Source organism: Chlorocebus sabaeus, chromosome 26, assembly GCF_047675955.1.
Source record: "Chlorocebus sabaeus isolate Y175 chromosome 26, mChlSab1.0.hap1, whole genome shotgun sequence".
Classification (NCBI taxonomy): domain Eukaryota; kingdom Metazoa; phylum Chordata; class Mammalia; order Primates; family Cercopithecidae; genus Chlorocebus; species Chlorocebus sabaeus.
This window is the reverse complement of record NC_132929.1, coordinates 21,441,951-21,464,331: the sequence shown is the minus strand read 5'-3', so window position 1 is coordinate 21,464,331 and position 22,381 is coordinate 21,441,951.

The window sequence follows — 22,381 nt, the reverse complement described above, 5'->3', positions numbered from 1 at the left end:
GATGCTAGTTGTAATGTAAATAGGGAATAATAATGACAACCACTACAACTTATTAAATGATTTCTATGTGCTGAGTACTGACTATTATCTCATTTAAGTCTCATTATCCTACAGTAGATTGATTGTATAATGGCCCCAATTCTTCATCTCTCCTTTTATCCGCATTCTTTGCATGTAACTGTATTGCCTCCTTTTCTGACTTAAGGCTCAGCCATGTGATAGCTTTTGTCAATAGAGTATTAGCAACCATAAAGCAATCAGCGCCTTAAAAAGTGCTTCTGTGCTTCTGCTTGTTGCTCTTGCTCACTTCCACCACCACAAGACACCACCACCAGACTATGCCCAAGCTAGCCTGCTGGAGGATGAAAGACACATGGAGCACAGCCAGTCACGTGAGTCATCCCAGATGAAGCCATCCTAGATTAACCAATAGCCAGTCAACACCCAGAAAAGTGGTCAAGCTGTGTCAAGATCAGCAGAGCTGCCTAGCCAAACCCATGTGATTCCAGACACATGAGTAATAAATGCTTGTTCTATGCCACTGAGGTTTTGTGGTTATTCATTACGCAGTTTTATTACACCAAAAGCTAACTAATAGAAACCCTATGAGGTAAATAGTACTATTATTACTCCTATTTTACACTGGAGGGAAACTGAGGCTCAGAAAAGTCACACAGCAAGTAAGTGGTGGAGTCAGGATTTGAGCCCAGCCTTGTCTTAATCCAAGGGAATTGCTTTTAATTACCATACTCTCTATCTACCTACCTACCCACCTATCTATATTGCCTCCACAAATGCGCTCCCAGCTGTAATTTTTAGTGGAGCTCCAGCAATGTATATATCCATATGTTTGTGTACATACATGTATGTGCATCTTTATCCACAGCTACTCACTGACTGAAGATTTAAAATCTGGAAGCAGTATTTTTGACTAACCCAAATATCTGAAGCTGCGCTTGGCACTTTTAAAAAGCTGACTGGTCGACCAGGCGCAGTGGCTCACGTCTGTAATCCCAGCACTTTGGGAGGCCGAGGTGGGCGGATCACAAGGTCAGGAGATCAAGACCAGCCTGGCTAACATGGTGAAATCTCATTTCTACTAAAAAAATACAAAAAAATTAGCCAGGCATGGTGGCGGGCACCTGTAGTCCCAGCTACTCGGGAGGCTGAGGCAGGAGAATGGTGTGAACCTGGGAGGCGGAGCTTGCAGTGAGCCAAAATCGCACCACTGTACTCCAGTCTGGGCAACAGTGAGAGACTCTGTCTCAAAAAAAAAAAAAAAAAAAGGCTGACTGGTCATAGTCCTTGTAGTTTAAACCAATAAACCAACAATTCTGTACATACGGACTCTGGTATTTTTTCTCTCTCCCTCACACTCTCTTATGTCGTCCACAGGCATTTAAATTCTCACACACGCCTTCACTGCTGACATGGTATCCCAATATTAATTTGTGTGCTTCAGAGATTTATCCTAAAAATGCTGATGACACCAACAGAAAATGTAAAATTTGACCTTCACTTACACAATGATTGGGGTTGACTATAATTCCTTATGAGGTTTCAGATAATCAGCAAGCTGATGTGTGCAGCTAGAGTACATAATCAGTTGTTCTGTATCAAAACTCACCTTGCAGTTGGAGCAAGGAAACAAATTCTCATATTTAACGGTCAGGAGAATCAGTTATTAGATACACAGTAGTCAACTTTCAACAGTCCACGTTAAAGATGTGAAGGGATCGTAAGTAGATAAACGATATATCTACTCAAAGTTTTGCTCTCTAATCATCTCCTTCTTGGAGTCCACTTTTGCTTTGTTGAAAATTAAGGTATATTAAACTTGCTGACATAAAAGATAAATGTACTTGATACTGAAAAATCTGGATGGAGAATGAAAACTTCACTCAGCTCATGGACGCTTTGCTCCACTTTTCCTCCAAGCAAACTCGCCTGACCTAGGGGCCGGTCCATATCCCTAAATTTGTGTTCAACTGGCTTGCTTCACAGTGATGTGAACTGACAGGTAAGCTGTTAATTTTTAATAACATTTACTTATTCATTCAGCCTCATTTATTAGACACTCGCTATGTGCCTGGAACTCTCCTAGGCAATAGTGAACAAGGACAAGGTTTCTTTTCTCTTAGAGCTTATTTTCTAGTGCCATATCTCATGAGATATACAAAATTTTAAAAGAAAATCTTATGGGGGGAAGCACTCATGTTGAATTGCAATGCCCTTTACACACATGCATATGCATAAAAGATTATTTAGTGTTCAAAAATAGAATTTCAGAACGCTCAACCAACCCCAAAGCCCTCATGCCCCACGCTACACCGCACACACGGAAATTACAAATGAGGTAACAGATGACGTGACCTTGAACAAATCTCACAACCTCTCTGTTCCTTAACACATGGCAAAACCAACACTAGAATCCAGGCCTCATGAATCCCACCATATTTCACCCCTGAAAGCCAATTTCTCTTGGAGTTTCCTGCTGTTGTTACCCTTGTGGCAGCTGAGAGGTCATCTTGGAAAAGCATCTCTCCTCAGGCTCTCACACCTGCTGTTTCCTCTGCCGGGACGACTCCCAATCCTCCTTCAAGCCCACCAGGGAGCTTCTTTCTGAACTTCCAGACCAGGCTGGGACCCTGTCCCGTGGGCCAGCAGCAATGTACCCTCCCTGTGGGCATTGCACATCACTCATAACTACTAGTTCCCGATTTATCTTTCCCCACTAGACTGTAAGGTGTTCAAGGCCCAGAACCTGTCTCTCCCCTGTGCCCAGCATGTGGCAGGCATTCTGGAAAGATTTGTGAATAAATGAAACTCTGATTTAATTTACAAAGGCAATTAGTGAGAAAACTGGGATGTGTTCACAGAATTTGACATGATAAAACACTCTAAGAATACAACAATCCTACATCTTCATTTTAAAAGTAATAACAGTAAATTTGATTATGTTTTTTGAATAAAAGAAAATAGAAGGCTACCCTCTTTGGTCTAAGTGGGGAAATATGTTCTTCTTCCAACCCTTTTCTTCTCATTTTCATATAGTGGCCCCACCTAACATCACTACCTTCTTTTTTGCTAATGGTAATAGACACAAAACAGTCCTTTTCCTTCCCTTCACCCACAACAATGCAGAAAAGGATGTCTTTGTCTGTTTTCGTGTTGCTATAACAGAATACCACAGACTGGGTCATTTATGATGAAAAGAAATGTATTCCTTACAGTTCTGGAGGCTGGGCAGTCCAAGGTGCAGAGGTCCACATCTGGCATGGTGGAAAGCAGAAAGGCAGGAGAGACAGCAAGAGGAGGACCAACTCGCTTTTATAACAAGTCTACTGCCAGGCTCAATGAATCACGCCTGTAATCCAAGCACTTTGGGAGGCTGAGGCAGGTGGATCACAAGGTCAGGAGATCAAGACCATCCTGGCTAACACAGTGAAACCCCATCTCTACTAAAAAAAATACAAAAAAGTTAGCCGGGCGTGGTGGCGGGAGCCTGTAGTCCCAGCTACGAGGGAGGCTGAAGCAGGAGAATGGCATGAATGCAGGAGGCGGAGCTTGCAGTGAGCCAAGATGGCGCCACTGCACTCCAGCCTGGGTAAGAGAGCGAGACTCCATCTTAAAAAAAAAAAAAAAAAAAAAAAAAAGTCTACTCTTGCAACAACTAATCCACTCCCCAGATAATGACATTAGTCCATTCATGATGGCAGAGCCCTCACATCCCAGTCACCTCTTATTAGGCCTCACCCCCCAACACTGTTACATTGGGGATTAATTTTCTAACACATAAACTTTGGGGGACACTTTCAAACCATAGCAAAGTGTCTCCCAGCTTAGGAAAACGCAATTTCCTCTTAGGTTTTAAATGACAGGAGAATAGATGATACAAAACCGGAAAGTGCTTTCCCTCCAAGCCCGACGATTGCACAGTCCTTGGGGTGGAAGAAAGACAACAGAGAAACACAGATGGCATGCTGGCAGTTGGATGAATTAATGTGATTGCATCCCCAGTAATGTTTCACGTGAGATATTCATGTAATTCATGCAAATTCAGAAATAATTGAGGTTCATGTTTCCAGGATAAAGTCATGGCATTTTGCTTTTACCTGAACTACTCCAAAAAAGGGTCATTTTTATTATTCCATATTCAATTATTCATAACCACACACTCATGGATTTTAGAACCATAAAAGGTCAAGCCTCTTTGATTCTGCAATTGTTTTCTTCTGAAGTCAGGGAGCAGTCCATGAATATGCACACGCACACAATACTGACACTTCCCTCACTGTTCATTAACAGTGTGTTCACTGTATATTTCAAAGTCAAACAAATAATACCTGTCATGAACATGAATTTTTAATATCTCCTATATTTCATTTTAAATGAAATGTCAAAATGATGGAAAATATTTCCATGGAAGTTTGGAAAGGGCAGCGTCTCACCAACGCGGCATTGTGAAACCCCGCACTGGTACAAAAACACTGCGAAAGCAGAACCACCGCCGCTGAGATCAGATTGTTTTTTGGTATTTTACTGCCTTTGTCATCCTGTGGTAGCTGGGAAATGTCAATGTGAAATTTGTTTGCCAAGTCAACATGCTTTTTCAGGGCTGAAGGGAGCCGCTGTCCTCTTTTCATCTGCAAATGGATGCCGTTTATTTACAGCCTGTTTCAATTCCCTGCTTTTTGGCTCGAACTGCATTTTATTTGCGTGCAATGATCCTCTTAGCATATGTGCCCTTTGTTCCTCTTCATTCTTTAACTGCCACTTCTCAATTTTAATGGCAAGGAAATCAAACAGCTCTGACCTCCCTTTTCTCTCCCACCCGCAATCAGAATTCCTTAATTTCAAGCTCCCATCTACTCTCCCAGAAATAGCCTATTTCCTTCCTCAGAAGTTGATCCCCAGAGACTGGGATAGATTTAGGTCAGAACAATGCAGAGATTGGGAAAGGAGGCAGGGAATGAGAGCCTGTGGTGGCCAGAGACGACCAGGAGGGTCCACAGCAGGATTTCTCAACCTCACCACTGTTGGTACTGGGGACCAGACCATCCTCTGTTGTGGGGCTGTCCTGTGCACTGCAGGATGTTTAGCAGCACCCTCACCTCTACCCACAGGATGCCAGCAGCACCCCCCACCAACTAAGTTGTGACAACCAAAAATACCCCTGGGAGTGGGATTAGGGGCAGGGAGGCAACCTCCCCACACTCCTTGTAAACCACTGACCTACCAGTACAACTGGAAAGGATTGTTTGCCTGAAGTGTTTTCTCCTCTCAGCACTAAAGAAGTCAGGAGCCCCAGGAGCTCGTGCAAACTGCAATGTGGAGCCTCCCTAGCACCCTAAGAAGCAGAGGTTTCCCATTCTTCACCACCTGGAGAGTCTATGATTCGGCCGGGTAGACGTGGCCTGAGACTATGGCCATGACCATCTACCATTCCCATCCTTTGAGCCAAAAGCAGTTTTCTGGTCTCCAACCTAATAACGTCTACCTCATCACGTTTATTGTCTTTGTGCATCCCTATCCTTCCATTGCCCCACCCCTCTAAAGAAGATTCTAACTTGTCCATCATCAGGCTCCTCTGCCTGAGTGCTGGGAAATGACAGGGGCAAGGGGTGCAAGAGCAAGGAAATTGCGGATGATGATTTATGTCTTCTCCATGGTGCTCAAGACATACAGTGAAAAGTCCTGAGCTGTTCTCTTAGACATGCGGCCACATTTTTTCACCCTGATGCTGTTTTGGGACTGAACAACATGGATGATGGATTTTATAATTATTATATTTTATTTGGATAGAATTTAATTTATACAAAAAAATTGTAAATGTTTTCTCAAGTAGGGTAGAAGAAAGAGATATTGCAATCCTCATTTTACTAATGAGGAAATTGAGGCCCAAAGAAGTCAAGAAATACCCTAAAAGCAAGCATTGGTACCTGCTGTATTTGTTTGTTAGGGCTGTTATAACAAAATACCACAGACTGGATGACTTAATGAAGAGAAATTTATTTTCTCACAGTGCTGGAGGCTGGAAGTCCAAGATCAGGGTGTCGGCAGTGTTAGTTTCTTCTGAGACCCCCTCTCCTTGACCTCCCCCTTGCTGCCTCTTCACGTGGTCTCTGTGCACAGGCATCCCTGGTGTCTCGTGGGTGTCCAAATTTCCTCTTCTTATAAGGACATCAGTCAGATTGGATTAGAACCCAGCTAATGACCTCATTGTAACTTCATTACTCTTTAAAAGTCCTTTTTTCTTTTTCTTTTTTCTTTTATTTTAAGTTCAGGGGTACATGTGCAGGATGTGCAGCTTTGTGACATAGGTAAACATGTGCCATGGTGGTTTGCTACACAGATCATCCCATCACCTCGGTATTAAGTCCAGCATCCATTAGCGATTCTTCCTGATGCTCTCCCTCCCCACACTGCCAACAGGCCTCAGTGTGTATTGTTTCCCTGCCTATGTATTTCCCTGTCTATGTGTTCTCATAATTCAACTCCTACTTGTAAGAAAATGTAGTATTTCGTTTTCTCTTCCTGAGTTAGTTCGCTGGGGATAATGGCTTCCAACTCCATCTATGTCCCTGCAAAGGACATGACCTCGTTCCTTTTTATGGCTGCATAGTATTCCATGGCATATATGTACCCCATTTTCTTTATCCAGTCGGTCATTGATGGGCATTTAGGTTGATTCCATGTCTTTGCTATTGTGAATAGTGCTGCAATGAATATACACATGCATGTATCTTTATAACAGAATGATTTATATGTCTTTGGGTATATATCCAGTAATGGAATTGCTGGGTCAAATGGTATTTCTGCATCTAGGTCTTTGTGGAACCACCACACCGTCTTCCACAGTGGTTGAATATTTTATGCTCCCACCAACAGTGTAAAAGCATTCTAAAGGTCCTTTGTTCAAATACAGTCACACTCTTAGGCACTGGGGGTCAGGGTTTCAACATTTGAATTTGGTCACAGGGACACAATTGAGCCCATAATACCTGCATTTCCCATTTCCAAGTATACTCTCTCTACTTCAAAACATTACTTTGGAGCCTAAAGTTTCTCAGGTACACAGATGAGCATGTGATGTGTGTGTGTGTGTGTGCGCGCGCGTGTGTGTGTGTGTGCATGCCTGTGTGTTTTAAATTGTCTGTTTATATTTTAGATTAGTATGTCTGATGTGCTGCAAAGTTTTCATTTTCATAAGAAGGCTCAACCTCAGCAGCCTTAATTTACCCACTGATAAATTTCTCCACGAGGGACCATACGTTAGTAAGCCTGCAGCCATTCCAATGGATACTCTGCAGAGCCCAGACTCTTGAGGAAGGGGTTTGAAGGGTATGGTGGTGATGGTGCTAGAACTGCATGTTAAGCCCAAGTCTTCTATGCAGTAGCACAGCTCCTGCATAGGAGTAGGCCTGGGGGGCAAGGGGATGGTGGGAATGAATGTAGCCTCTTTGCAGTGAGGTGAGAGTCAGGGAGAGAAGAGAAGTTTCTACAGTTGCTTTTTGTCAAAGCTTCAGTGAGTTCACCCCACAATAACTGAATGTGATTATTGGACACAAAATTACAAGAAATGCAAAGCCTCCCTTCCCCCAACACACATCCCAAAGGGGAAGAGAGACGAGCAAGAATATCATTTCTAAATGTTCCATTTATTCCACCGCAGTGCATTGCTTTCTGAAAAGCACAAATCCAGGCTCTGCAACTTACCTTGATCGGATCACTTATACAGATTCTATGGATGAAACTTAGAAAAGGTAATGCCTGCCCAGTTGTCTCACAGGGAGGGGCTCACATTAGATATCAGATGCAAAAGCACTTGCAGATGGTAAGGTATTTTATAAGGCATGATGATCTTGCCAAGTGGATGAGGGACTGACCTTCAGAGGAAAGGAAAGTCATGCTAGATTGACCACTGTAGTGGGTTGAAGAGTGTCTCCCAAAAATTCATGTCCATCCAGAGCCTCAAAATGTGATCTTACTTGAAAATAGGTCTTTTGCAGATGTAACTAAGGATCAAGATGAGATTATACTGGGGCAGGGCGGGGCCTAAATCCAGTGAGAGTGTCCCAATAAGAAACAAGAAAGGACACACAAAAACACAGAGATGAAGGGGATGAGGCTGGAGTTGTGCATCTGTAAGTCAAAGAATGCCAAGGGTTGCTACCAACCACCAGAAGCCAGGGGACAGTCATGGGACTGTTTCTCCCTCAGAGCCTCCAGGAGGAACCAACCCTGCCAACAACTCGATTTCTAACTCCCAGCCTCCTCAACTGTGAACGAATAAATTTATGTTTTAAGTCACCCAGTTTGTGGTAATTTGTATGGCAGCCCTAAGGAACTAATACAACCAATTCATATCTAAGGAACTGCAACTTATGTTTTCCCTCCAGTTTGGAGCAACTGAAGCATCTTGTGCCAGACTGTCCTTAGTCTCATAGTGCAGGTTGTGGATTGCCACTAGGAAACCCTAAGTCCTCTACAAAGAATCAGGCACAAATCGAAGAAAGCTTGATCTTTCATGCAAGGGAGAATCACAAACAACCATCACAGTAGTCTGAGTATGCTAAAGGTTTCAGTGTATGCCCAGGTTTGGAGGAAGGTGTTCTTCCTTTCCAGTTTCTAATTTCTGGATCTCCAGACTAGAGTAGGAGTGCTTCCCTAAATGTTTCAGACCAAGGTGTCCAGAGGGAAATTGCAAACAACCCCAATGTGACGTTTAAACTGCTAGCGGAATCCCAACTGTCCTTTGTACCCTGCCACTCCCCTGTGGCCAGACACCTTTAGAGATGCTTAGGGCAGGGCTGCAAGGGCTTATGTGCACAGTCTCCCTCACCCAACTCCTACCACAGTGGAAGACTGGGAAGTTATGAGACTTTCTGTGTCCTAATAACACAATCTCACATGGAAAGGGTAAAATCAGATTTATTCTGCATAATAAGCCAGTGTGGAAGGTAGAAAAAGATAAACATTTATTTGGCAACTAGTCTTTTCAAGAACTTTGTACATGAGCCAGCCCAGCATCTGGCACAGAGTAGAAGCTCCATAGTAACAGAACCAGGGTAAAGGAGAGATATTGATGGACCAGGGATGAAGGAGAAGATTGGGAAGCAGTGTGTCAGAAGCAGGAGCCATGAAAATGTGTGTGGAGCTGGAGAAGCAAAGCACCCACAATTAGATGGCAGAAGGAAGAAGCAGGTGGCAAATGAAAATGACAGAGAAAAAAGGTAAGAGACCCAAAGAGTCCTGTGTCAACAAAGCTACAGGAGGACTAGTCCAAGTCCATTTAATGAGAACTTGAAGTATTAAATGTTCCTCAACAAGGAAAACTTTAATCTTCCCCTCTTCTGAAATCAAAGGTCTCCTTCTTCCTTTAATGATTTAAAGAAGAGCTCCATAGGGAGGCAGGTGGCTGCCACCCATCTGCACAGGCCACAAGGGCAGATATCATTTAGCCAAGAGAGGAGACACAAAAAATGGCCAGCTATCTGGTTTCAAGCAGTGTGGAAGGCAGAGTTGTGTACACAGGGGTTCCCAGCCTTTTCCTGAAAATTTCTTTTATAAATCTCCTCTACCCAAATGAGCACCATACTTTGCCATATTTTTCACCACCAAACAATCTACATTTATTGGGCCATTGATTATTTGTTTACTCCATTTTTCTATTAATCATTGATACACCTTGGAACCGCACACAGCATCTGATCAGTGTTGATAATCACAGTTCCCACACACTCAAGCAATAGAATCCCTGGCAAAAAGTAAAGAAATGTGTGTGTTTTTCTTTACACACACAGCCATTGCAAAAAGAAATGTATGATTTCCATCTGACTTTTAGAGATTCATAAAATTGCTCATGGAGTCCCAGCACGATATACATTGACCTCTAGGGTCAAAGAATTCAAGGCTAGAAACCACAGATCCACTGTGATTTTCTCTGGAAGGTAGATGACCGGGACATAAGCCTGCAGAGTAGCTTTCCCTCCATTGCCACTCTCTATGGTTTTTTCTCTTCCTGTCATCTGCCCCCTTCAACCCTCCTTTAGATGTCTAATATCTTCCCACCATGTAAAAACATTGATCAATTTTGTTCTTTTCCCTTTTTGATAACATTGTTACATAGATCAGATAATACTGTAGAATAATACAAAAGACACTCAAATTCTTAAAAGTTAGATTTTATCGTTTTTGGCATCATAGTTCTTTTTTTTTTTCAGTTGTAATAATTATAGTAGTGCCTCAGTCTTAAGACACAAAGAAAGTCACATTTGTTTTTCTCAAGATTGATCCAACTACAGCATTACCTCCTAAGAGCTCCCAATTTTCCTGTGGATGATTCAAAGTCTCCAGGAACACAGTCCAGAAAGAAAGGCCCTTAGACTTCTCTCTGAGCAGGATGAAGTCTGGTGTCTTTATCAACTACCATCCCAGCCGGCCCTTGCTTTCTCCACCTCAGAGAAGTGCTATCAAGCCTTCTTCAGACCCTGATGGTCTGCGAAGCTTTGATTAAGCAGATCCCAGCTCCACTCCCTCCATAATAAGTTCTCTGGGCTCTAAATGCCACCACAATTAATTACCAACCAGTTCAGAGCCCCATGTGGTCAATCTCTAAGATTCTGCTGCCTCAGAGGCATTTTGCCAGTGTAAATCCAAGCATCCACCCACCCATCTATCCATCCATCCACTCACCTATCTGCCCAGCCATCCCACTATCCACCCACCCATCCAACTATCCACCCACCCATCCAACTACCCACCAATCTATCCACCCACCCATCTATCCATCCATCCACTCACCTATCTGCCCACTCATCCAACTATCCACCCACCCACCCAACTATCCACCCACCCATCCAACTATCCATCAATCTATCCACCCACCTATCCTTGTGGAACTTGCAACTGCACCTCCTCTCCCAGCGGTATCTTTTTACGTCCCTGAAATCAAAATGTTCCACCATGCCCTTAATAAGATTGTAGACACACAGAAGCCTGTTTACTCCTGTGAGGCTCAAGGGGTGAAGAGAAAAAGAGGAGGTTGGTGGGCAAGGAGGGAATTCCTCCACCTCTTCCTAAGGAGGTACCCACAGACGGGAGAACTTATTGCTACAGCAGGAAAAAGCAAAATGCAAAATCAAAATTAAGTTTTCAGCAGGTCACCCATATGCACACCAGATATGGACATCCTACTGTCCTGACTTTATAAAACTTCATGTGAAATTATTAATACATTTTCCAATATATGTTAAAATATATATTCACTGTAGAAATTTTAAAAGTAGAGACAATTAAAATTGCCTTATGTAATTCTACATAAGGTAAGGAGGTATGGATTAGTATAAAGAAGCTCAGAATGGGATTTGCCACTGAAGCCACGCTGAAGAGATCACCACTGGACAGCAGCTGAACTGTGATTCGTGTGTAGGATTATAATCTCTCATTCATAATCCTGATATCCAAAAATCTCTGAAAACCAGAATCTTTCCTGTAACTTTCTGTAACTCATTTGACATCAAAACCTGACCTGAACTGACATGTGACTATTCATAAATATCTTTATTTAACCTACTTAGTATGAATATTCATATTTTGCTACAGAAATAGTGGTATATTTGATCATAAGGTGTTTCCCTAAGCTCTACTGCATGGAAATATATGTGTTACATTTCCAAAATTCATATGATTTGGAATTCCAAAACCTACCTGCCCTAAGTTTTAAAATAAGAGATTATGAACCGTTAATATCCCTATCTTTAAGGGACAACCTCTGCCAGGAGGAAGGAGGGCTAAAAACACTCATTACTTCAAGATCATAAGCAGGTTATTTTGTTTTAACACCGGGACATTTCACACGGCCTAAAACTTAAATCATTAAAATGCAAGGCTTTTCATCACTGAGATTTGTGCTCTTACCTCATCTTTGAACTCTTCTTACCTCGGAGCCTTGGGGAGAGGGTGAGATTCAACGATAGGAGGACGATGAGGGTTGAAAGTCAGGGATAGAGTGAGGGTTAAGGACACCACTTGACTTTTTTTTTTAAGTTCAGTAATTATTTTTTATGGTCACCAAATAGATATGAATATCACTACAGCAGCTAAATGGCCATATCAAAATGTCATAAGCCCCATGAGAGATGGAAGAAAAATCTTCATAGCTACTAAAGGAAAAATTATAACTGCTCCCAGGAGGTCTAAGACCCCTAAGAGATAAATGGCACCCAGTTCTGGCCAATGAAACACCTTCAGCTCACAGGTCAGAACTGAAAACCCACAGGCCTGCTTTGTTTGGATAGCACAGCACTGATAATCACAGGTTTGGTTTTGTTTCGTGTGAATGAAGAGCTTGCCACTTAAAACTTAGAAGTTTTCACATGAGTATCTTGGTATCTGGGCCAGGCATGGTGGTTCACGCCTGTAATCCTAGCACTTCGGGAGGCCGAGGCAGGTGGATCACCCAAGATCAGGGGTTCAAGACCATCCTGGCCAACATGGTGAAACCCCGTCTCCAGTAAAAATACAAAAATTAGCCAGGCGTGGTGGCACACACCTATAATCCCAGCCACTCAGGCCGAGGCAGGAGAATCATTTGAACCCAGGAGGTGGAGGTTGCAGTGAGCTGAGATTGCGCCACTGCATTCTAGCCTGGGCGACAGAGTAAGGTTCCATCTCAAAAAGAAAAAAAAAAAGGTGGGCACAGTGGCTCATGCCTGTAATCCCAGCACTTTCGGAGGCCGAGGTGGGCAGATCACCTGAAGTCAGGAGTTTGAGACTACCCTGGCAAACATGGTGAAACCCCACCTCTACTAAAAATACAAAAATTAGCCAGGTTTGGTGGCACGCACCTGTAATTCCAGCTACTTGGGAGCCTGAAGCAGGGCAGTCGTTTGAAACTAGGAGACAGAGGTTGCAGTAAGCCAAGACTGTGCCATTGCACTCCAGCCTGGGTGGCAGGGCGAGACTCCGTCAAAAGAAAAAAAAAAAAAGTATCTTGGTTTTTGGATTCTCTTGAGAAAGCTGAAGACCTGGTGACACTGGGCGTGTGCTCATGCATGGTAACGATCTAGAGCTGGGAACGAGTGGCTGCACTGTTGTCAACAGCCACGGTCTCTCCTCTTCACTGCAATCTCCACAAGCCCCTAGATTCTCCTGGGACCTTCACACAGTCCCTGCTGCCATTTGACCACCCTGGGGCCTCTGGGGTATATGCTGCTGGTTCTGGGATGTGCCAGTGACCCACTGGAGTTACATATGACTGTGTAACTCCATGACACATGACAACCTGGGAACAGTGGCTTTCTCAACAGAGGGGACTGACAGCCTTATGTCAAAGCACATGTCTGAGCAGTCATGACTAGTGAAATGGCCCAGAGAAATCACAAAGGGAAGCACTGAGCAGTACTGGGAAGTCAATGAAGATTTTTGCAGGAGCCAAATAACAGGATTGGCAAGCAGTGGAGGCAAGGACTCAGTTGAAAAGAACCTTAGGGAACAATTAATATAATTATTTCCACTAATGAACAAATGTGTCGCTTTTTTCCCAGTCAGATATGGACACCCTTAATATTCATAATATACCTGTTAACTACAGGTATTTTACCTATGTTGCCTCATTTACTCTTTAGAACATCCTTGGGAGGCAGGTATGATTATGCCCATTTTAGAAATAAAGAAACTGAGCCCTAGAGATTTTAAGTAACTTACTCAAGAACACTAGCTTATAACTGTTTTAACCAGGATTCTAACCTAGGTGTTTATGACCCTCAAAATTAATTCGCTTTTCATTACACCACTAGACCCAAAAGCAAATGTTTATCTTTGCCCACCAAGAAAGTCATTACTCAAAAACATCTTAACTGTATCCTCTCTCCTCTTAAAAATAACTACTCTTAGAATCTGACACTGGCCAATTATACCTTAGTGTAAATTTAAGTCATTTTGGAGGCTTAACAAGAGACCTGAAAGAGGTAACTATTCTGGGGAAGAAGGGCATTTTCTGGCGTCACTAAAATCACAATGGCATCTTTAACCATACTTAGCCAAACTTGCCAATATGATCTGGGAGCCACGCTCAGGTGCCATGTGTCTGTTTTCTCTATTAAACCCTGATCAGTGTACTCACAGCCTCCTGGGGATGATCTGGAGAAGGACAAGGCATGGACTTTTCAGGCAATGTAAAAATCTCTGGCATCCAAGAACCCACCTCATGATCTGCAAAAACTCAATTATTAATGTGAGTATATGAACATCATTTTGTTGTGATTAGATTTCACTTTAATTTAAATTTTGTTAAAGCCATGAGGGAGCAAAGAAGCAGTCTCGTGAAATAAACGAGTCAGTCTCGGTTTTATTTTTCATGTTTGCAAGCAGGATTATCGGCAAATCTTATCAGTCAGGCAGCAAATTACCAAGAACTACATTAAAAATGTGTGTAGTCATTTTCATTTTTGAAAGATTCAAGACTATAAATAATTAAATGCATTAGACATCTGTTATTTATGAGCTGAAGTGACAGTTTTAATTTAGTTCTTCATTTAGCTGAGCCTGACGTATTGTGACTCTAAAGGAAAACACAGGAAATATCTAAAAATGACATCTTTCGGAGCCTGCAGTGACCATAGGTGCAAATCAAAGCCTGGTTATTTTCACTCCCCTTCAAAGCCTGTCAAGACACAATCTTCATTCCAATCTTCATTCGTGACCTTGTGTTGTCTGTCCTCGAGAATTCTCATTGGCTGACAGACCAGCCCCGCATCTGCTAGCTTCACTGTGTAAATCAGGCAGCTTAGTAGGAGCTGTGAACATGCTGCCAATTAATTATACATGCAGAACTAAGTCACTAGATCAGATCTATGGACCACTTTAGGGAAATGCCAAAGAATTCAAACTGCCTGCCCTTTCCTTTTGCCATATCAGAGAAGGGCTGTTGTTTGGGTTTCCCAAAGATGTATAAAACCTCACGGATTGTGGAAAAGAAGAGGCAAGAAATGGATACACAAGTTGTGATTGGGAGGCCAAGGGATGACATGTTAATAATTAAGATGCACAGCACTCACTAACTAAAGTCATCCTTGGAAATGCAGGCTCCCCGATCACACAGTCCCATGAACCCACACACACCAGCCGTGTGCCTGGTAATGAGATGCCTCTGGGTTCCTGGCTCTGAGGAAGTGTAATTTTCTGCAGGTTGGAGCATTCTGGAACTGCGGTGAATCCTAAAGTGACCCGAGCCTCAAGTGATGGGAAATCACATCACCTTGGCCTCCATCAGAGTGGCTGGAAGGGTGACAGGTCCCATGACCTGTGCTCAGCCTGCTGAGAGTCATGCCATTTGATTGAGCAAGGGCTATAGTTTGGAAACAACTACAATATTTAATCTTTGCCAACCGATTTTAATATGTAGGTTTGTTTATTTATTTGTAGCTGATTGATTTTAAACAATTTGCCTTGTGAATTTTTGTTTGCACCTCCTAGGAAAAAGGAACAGTGCAGAATTAGGTGAATTCTGAGCCCCTAGAATTGGTTAACAGGCTATTAACATATGTCCAACATATAATATATGTCCATAACATATATGGACATATATTATATGACATAACATATATGACATAACATATAATATATGCCCAAATATAACAGATTTATATTTGGACATCATTTGCAACCATATTCTACTTGGGGAAAGGAAGGCCAATATTTTGGGTTTTTCCCATATACAAAATATAAATCAGGGAGCAAAGCAATGCATTCCAGCAGAAGTGGTGTGCATAAAGTAAAATCTCCTCTGGCTCCCTGCTCCTATGTCTTTCCAAATCACCAGCTCGGGCCCCTTTGCCCACCCTCAGGCCCTTGGGCTGATCCTGCAGTCAGAGAAAAAAAAGGACCTCTGCTGCCCAGAAACTCACATCCGTTGAATCAGGGGGCGCTCTTAGCCGGTCCTTGGATCCCAGATCCAGTGCTGGGACTCCTACTTGCCTTATTTCTTACAGCAAAGAAAAACTTGCCTGGTCTACCAGCGTCCATGTTGTTCCCAGAGCTCTCAAATTCTTTCCTTCAACTCCTTCAGTTCCTCTAGAAGCTGCAATCAGGCTTGCCTGACTTTCTATGCTTAGTTCCCCAGAAGCTGGTGTCCTATCCTTTAAACCTACTGCCAATAATAAAGTCACACTCTGTGATTCTGCCAGCCTGGATGTCTGCCAGGATCGTCCTGAGGCTCCCCAGGCAACACCCTCAGTCCACCAGCCAGGACAGCTACCAGGTGCCTTTGCTGAAGCTCCCAGGGTCTTTCCTCTGCTCCGTCCCTGTCTGTTTATCCCCTTTCCTCCCAGCCTCTGGGGCTGGCCCATTCTCAAAATGGCATACCAGATCTGATTTCTAAGCACTTGGCTCTTCCCTCAGCTCCATCCAGCCTGATTGGCAGCTCTTCAGGGATTCCTGACTTCCCCAGCTGCTAATCCTGCTCCTCACCCAGCTCTGTATTCTCCTGCTCAAATTAATCTAGGCAGGAGCTGATTCGGCTTGTAATGCGAGGTTAATTACAGAAGTGATAACATTTCTAAATAAAATAAGCTCCTCAATTTTAAAAATCTAAATTAAAATAAAACCAGAAGGAAATCATTCTTGGATATAAAGCACAACCCTAGCTCCCAACTCTTTTCTTTTCATCAGGACTAGCTTCATGGACGTACAGCCTGCAGAGTCACCTAGGGCCCTGCACTTGATTTAATGCTCTGCTCTTCCTACCTGGAAATTCTTAATTTTATGTTTGAACTTGCGTTTTGTGAGTGAAGTCCAAAGGGACAATGGAGCCTGCACCAGGGCAGAGACAATATGCTCCACATGCATGCTCCCCCAAGTTCCTTGCTGCCCCATTAGCACGCAGCCGTCACAATGCCCCATGGGTACAGATTGGCAGTGGACACACAAAGCATCAGCAAGACTCAAAGTGGGAAGCAGATGAGCGTGCTCGGTCTACCACTCAGTATGCAGTGTGCTGACAGCTCCAAGAGGCCACACTTCCCTTCAAACCAGAGTTTGCTTTGAACACAGAAGAGAGGCAATGATGTTATAGGAAACATCAATGACCAAGGAACCCTCTCGTATTCTTGTGTCACTTACTTGTGTTACTGTTCGAGACCAGCCTGGCCATCATGGTGAAATCCCATCTGTACTAAAAATACAAAAATTAGCCAGGCATGATGGCGCACACCTGTAATCCCAGCTATTCGGAGGCTGAGGCAGGAGAATTCCTTGAACCCGGGAGGCAGAGGTTGCAGTGAACCGAGATTGCACCACTGCACTCCAGCCTGGGCGACAGAGCGAGACTCCATCTCAAGAAAAAAAAAAAAAGATGACATAAAAGAAAAGGAAGAGAGCAGGCAATCCATATTTCCTTTCCTTTCCATCCTTTCTTACTCCTCAGGAAAGCAAAGGTAGAAAGAGTCAGTGAAATGTGCACATACCACAGAGTGAAATAAAAAGTTGAGTTAGTTGTGTGCAGCGTGTCTACTATTCTGGTAAGAACAAAACATACATGTATTCATGAGCTACGAAATACCAATTGTGTAATTTCAGTGATTCTGCATATGACTTGAATGCTTCTTATATTTGCATTTAAAACTAGCATTGCACAATACTAAGTTGCATAGTATAATTCAAGCTAATAATTTAAAATCTCAATTTTTCTTTACTTAGAAACACATTAAATAGCAAATAAAAATGACCGTGACAAGTTGTGGGAGAGACCATGGAAGAAAGGAAAAAGCTTTACATTTTAGTACTTTGCACATCACTTTTTTGGGTTTGGTTTTGTTTTGGTTTTTGTTTTGAGCAAAAGGCCCAGAATTTTCATTTCACACTAGGCCCCACAAATTACATGCTTGGGAGCCGTCTAGTTGGGCAAGCTGAGAATAACCTCCTCAGGTAGCCCAGACTTCAGGAGTGCCGTCTGCGGCAGCCTGCTTCTCCAAGCCTGTGTGCTCACCTCCACATCTGCATCTTCCTTCTGGGCTCCCAGTGCTGTGGTTCCTCTGCCTCTGGGTTCCCAACTCTGGTCTGATAGGCTGACCTTGAGTCCTTACATGGCTGACTGGTTTGGCACAATTTTAACCTGAGTCCTAACCTCCAGGCCACTAATGCCTGAGACCAAGCCCACGCCCCTTCTCCACTACTGCTCACCCACTCATCACCCTGTTCTTCTACATCCTCCACCCTGCCAACTTCACTCTGTAGCTTTGCCTCCCCCAAACAACCCTGCCCTCTCAGAGGGCCCTCATCCAAGCATCAGAACAAGTTCCTGGCCACATGACACTCTCTATTGGTTCAATTCCTCTCTTGGGTCTCCTGTCACCAGGGATATGCCACTTGGCACTGCCTGGCCCTCTGTCAAACTGCTGACCTCTGCGGATGATCAGAGTGTTGGAGGACAGGGGGCCAATGCCAGCTGGGGCCAGCTACCACAGCAAAGGGATGGCGGCTCAGCCCCATGGGAGCAGCGTTATTGTCCCTCAGACATTACCAGGTTGTCTTTGATAGGAACAAAGTCCAATTGCTCAAGGCAGGTTACATCAGCGCTCTCCTCTTTAGAACCACCTGAGGAGCTTTTATAATAATAAAAAACTAGCCAGGTTTGATGGCTCACGCCTGTATTCCCAGCAATTTGGGAGGCTGAGGCGGGTGGATCATAAGGTCAGGAGATCGAGACCATCCGGCTAACATGATGAAACCCCATCTCTACTAAAAATACAAAAAATTAGCCAGGCGTGGTAGCGGATGCCTGTAGTCCCACCTAATTGGGAGGCTGAGGCAGGAGAACCGCGTGAACCTGGGAGGCAGAGCTTGCAGTGAGCCAAGATCGCGCCACTGTACTCCAGCCTGGGTGATAGAGTGAGACCCTGTCTCAAGAAAGGAAGAAAGGAAGAAAGAAAAGAAAGAAGGAAAGAAAGAAGGAAAGAAAGAAGGAAAGAAGGAAAGAAAGAAGGAAAGAAGGAAAGAAAGAAGGAAAGAAAGAAGGAAAGAAAGAAAGAAGGAAAGAAAGAAAAAGAAAGAAAGAAAGAAGGAAAGAAGGAAAGAAAGAAGGAAAGAAGGAAGGAAAGAAAGAAGGAAAGAAGGAAAGAAAGAAAGAAAAAGAAAAAGAAAAAAATACAAAATAAAAAACCGATGCTGGGGTCCCATCCCCAGAGTTCTGGTTGAATTGATCTGGGGTGGGCCCTGACACTGGTATTTTTGTACATCCCCCTCAAAGAACTCCAGTGCACACTGAAGGCTGAGAACTAATCATAACATAAAGAGCTGAGCTGGGGCTGAGGAGCAGAGCTCAGAATGGAAGATGGGACCGATGTGGCTACCTCAGATCACTGCCTGCTTCTACCTCTTGTGTGGCAATGAATCTGTAAAACAGAAATAATGTTTGATCCTGCCACCCACACCGTAAAACAGGATTACAGCAATACATGCCTCACATTTGCCTAGTAACTGTAGTGTGCCCCAGGATTGCCCACTTTTTTTCTGTCCTGACCAAGAAATACAGCACACCGTCAATGCTCTGTTACCTGGGCAGCTGCATTTTTTCCCTGTAGGCTTGAACCCAGGCTAGAGCCCTGAACATTCCCAGGCACTCAAAAAGGCGTTTAGTTGCTGCCCAAAACATAAAAGAAACTAGCCTCAGCCCTGAGCCAAATTCCTTAAACCCTCATGTAAACTCCATACCCCACTCCCCGGCTGGAACATACCTCAGTAGAGCAGCCCTTTCTCACTGTCTGTGGCGAGGGCTGCTGCAGTACTCCACTAGTCCCCCTGATAAATGCTTTCGACTGATCACCCTGCCACTGAGGGCCTCTTTCTTTGGAATCCTAACCGACTCCACTTGGGGACGGATTGGGGCACTCCCTTGTGGGAACTCCCCTGACGCCACTTTTGGGGTGACTGCAGCCATGGGTTCGGTGGAATGAAACAGTAACAAATATTTTTATAAATGAGTATGTTACTAAGACACAAACCCAAATTTGTCTGCAATTATTTGTTTCCTATTTTATTTATATATTCACTTATTTGTTCATAGAGAGTTGCTTCTATCAAAGTATAATCATCCCTTAACTGAGCAAACTGCCCGATCCTGTTCTTTAATTTGAAACATTCTTGTCCAAAACTTTAAGGAGACTGATTGGGAAAGTGTACATCTTCTATCTTGTCACCAGGTTCTCGCTTTTTCTCTTTTTTCTTTCCTCCTCCTCCCTCCCCTCCCTTTCTCCTGCTTCGGCTTCCTTTCATTTTCTCTGAGAGACCCACATTACAGGAGGCTTGTCTCAAGGTATCTATCCAATTCCTGGGCTGATTCCGCTATTAAGTGACTCTGCTGAAAGTGATGAGTTGGCCATCTCCCGGGGCAATCCTATCGCTCAGCCTGCTCACGAGTCCTGGGGAGCCTCAGACTATCCAACACAACGTTTTCCCTGCAGCACCTATTATTTTGGCTTCTCTTTCTTCCTTGAAAATAATTAGGTTCCAGCCTACTTATAATATCCCATTTGATATCTACAGAAAGTTTTCCAATTTCCTCTCATCCCATTCTTACTGACTAAACCTTACTTCTTTGCAAAGTAGGCAGTTTTCTTCAAGACCCTTACATGCTGTTTGTGTGCAGCATGTATCCTCCTATCCCACAAGACCATCCCATGCTCCCAACTAAGGCTCTTGGCTCTCCTGGCCCTTACCCAGCAGTCCCTGTCTACAGTGGCCTGATCCCTGGCTACCTCTTGAGGCTGCTGGCAGGTAGAGGCAGGTGGTTAGCCTGAGGATTGAAGTCAAGGGCAGAGAGCCTCAGGGCAGGCTTGGGCCTGCACAGGCAGTTAATGGGGTCAGAAGAACCCTTTTCTCTCAGAGGCAGTGCATCCCCAGTCAGCCCAGATTGCCCTTAGGGCAAGGAGCAAAGAGTGACTCCTTCACTTTCAAGACTGCAGTTGAAAATGCAAAAGGTTGTTAGCAGAAAAGGCCACGAGAAGGGTATTTGTTTTTCTTACTATAGCTTTTTCCTAATTCACGAGCAGACAGGCACATGCATATGTTCCAGATTCACACACTCTATATTTATCTCTTTAAAATTGTACTCTCTCAATTTGCTCTATGGCTTTTCCTTCCCATCTCCCACCTTCCTTTAGAAACAATCACTGATTTTAGCAGAAATGGAGTATATACACTCTTTATTTTGAAAGTAATAGTTGAAACATTTTGAGATAATTAATTTGTGATCACTGAGGAAAATAAAAACGCCCCTGTCAGGATCCACCGTCTTTTCGTTGTGGTGGTTGTTTTTTAGACGGAGTCTTGCTCTGCTGCATAGCCTGGAGTGTAGTGGCACAATCCCGGCTCACTGCAACCTCCACCTCCCAGGGTCAAGCGATTCTCGTGCCTCAGCCTCCTGAGTACCTGGGATTACAGGCATGTGCCACTACACCCTGCTAATTTTTGTATTCTTATTAGAGATGGGGTTCAAATGATCTGCCCGCCTCGACCTCCCAAAGTGCTGGGAATTATGGCATGAGCCACTGCACCTGGCCCCACTCTCTTTTTTTTTAAACAGACTTTATTTATTAGGAGCAGTTTTAGGTTCACAACAAAATTGAGCAACAGGTCCAGAGATTTTTCCAGCACCCCCTGACCCCACATATGCACAGCAACATCTCTCCACCAAAGTGGTACATTAGCACTTACAGGAACTAGTTGGGTGTGCAGATGGGGCACATACCCTTTGCAACATCTCTCCACCAAAGCTGTACATTTCTTATGACTGATGAGCCTTCATGGACACATCACAACCACCCAGAGTCCATAGTTGACATCAGGGTTCACTCTTGGTGCTATACACTCCAGGGGTGTGGACAAATATACAATGACACGTATCCACCATTACAGTATCACACAGTAGCTTCACTGGTCTAAATTCTCCATGCTCCATCTATTCATTCCTCCCTCTCCCCTATCCCTGGCAAGCACTGACCTTTTCACTGTCTCCATAGTTTTGCCTTTTCCAGAATATCATATATTTGGAATCATACAATGTGTAGCCTTTTCAGATTGGCTTCTTTCACTTACTAATAGGCATTTGAGGGTCCTCTGTGTCTTTCATGGCCACAGGTTTACCTGTGATGGGAGGTGTGCACTGCCTGGGCACTGAGAGCTCTAAATGTTTGACTGGTCCTGGAAGACACTGTATGAGTGAAGAATATAGACTCTGGATCACAGACAACCATGTTGTGTGACCTTAGACAACCCTCAGTTTTCTCATCTGTAAAACAGGGGAGGAAGAATAGAGGCTAACACAAAAATAAACTTATTCAATTCATGGACAGGGTACTGGCACTGGAAAAGTTTGATGTTT